The sequence below is a fragment of the Vombatus ursinus genome, unplaced genomic scaffold (assembly GCF_900497805.2).
Source record: "Vombatus ursinus unplaced genomic scaffold, bare-nosed wombat genome assembly UNPS02015394.1, whole genome shotgun sequence".
NCBI classification, from domain to species: domain Eukaryota; kingdom Metazoa; phylum Chordata; class Mammalia; order Diprotodontia; family Vombatidae; genus Vombatus; species Vombatus ursinus.
In genome coordinates this window covers 507677-508768 of record NW_020955172.1, presented here as the reverse complement: position 1 = coordinate 508768, position 1092 = coordinate 507677, and positions in this window count along the sequence as shown.

Sequence of the window (1092 nt, the reverse complement as noted above, 5' to 3'; positions counted from 1 at the left end):
AACAGAGAGAGAGAGAGAGAGAGAGAGATGGAGGTGTCAGGACTGCTGGGTGTCGCCAGATTAGTGGCCCCACAACTGCTACCCCGCAAGGTGTTGTTTTCTGTTCACAGTTAACACTTTCCTTGGGGCGCTGAGGCACTGCAGGAAAAGGAGAGATCAGAAGAAGGGTGCAGTGACTGAGAGTTGGGGGAGAAAGCTGTATTTAGAGCTAGAAGAGGCTCTAAATATCATCTCTCCAAGCCCTCCTTTTCCTGCAGAGGAAACAGGACCCAGGAAGGGTGGGTAACTTGCCCCAAGGTAGACTGCTAGGAAGTAGGGGACCTGGGATCCAAACCCAGGTCCTCTGCCTCCTTATTTGTCCCCTCAACTATGCTGCCTTTTTCTAGTGTTAGTGGTGGGCAGTCTTTTATGACAGGGGGCTTTGATGAGCAGGGGAGTAACCTGCTCCAGGTAGTATGTGAGCTGTGAGAAAGAAGGCTCCAAAACACCCCATATGACCTCACGTCACCCAGCTCCTGGAAAGCTGGGCTTTGAACATGGGGTCATCGCTTTGGGACCCCCAGGAAGGCAAGGATGTGTGGTGTCAGGGGATAAGAGTCCGTGTTTTCCCATAAGTCTGACGGAAACCAAAGGCGCCACAGCTGAGTTTGAAGGCAGAAAAATTGTCAGGCAGCTTGTACTTGTGATTTTGTTCAGGAAGCAAAGGAGACAAATAGCTACTGCTCACCAACAATCTCCTCCCTTCTTATTTAGATTAAGTCTATGTGGTAATGGGGTGAAGTCATGTTTTGTGGCAATTCTTCCAGGCTTAGCTATTAGCAACTAAACAGAAAGGGGACCTGCCACCTTAAGCCTGATTCGAGCCATTTGGAAGGGGCTGGGCTGGGCAGACCCCTGAGAGGGGACGTTAGCACACCAATTGTCAAGAGGTTCGACCACTCCCATGATACCCAACAATATGTTGGCTTTCATTGTCTTACCACGAATCTTTCCCAGCACAACCCCTGTTACTTTTGACAGATGAGATGAATGGAGGGGGATACGGGGAAGACAGAGACGCAAATCCAACCGTCAGGGATTGAGTGGATTTTG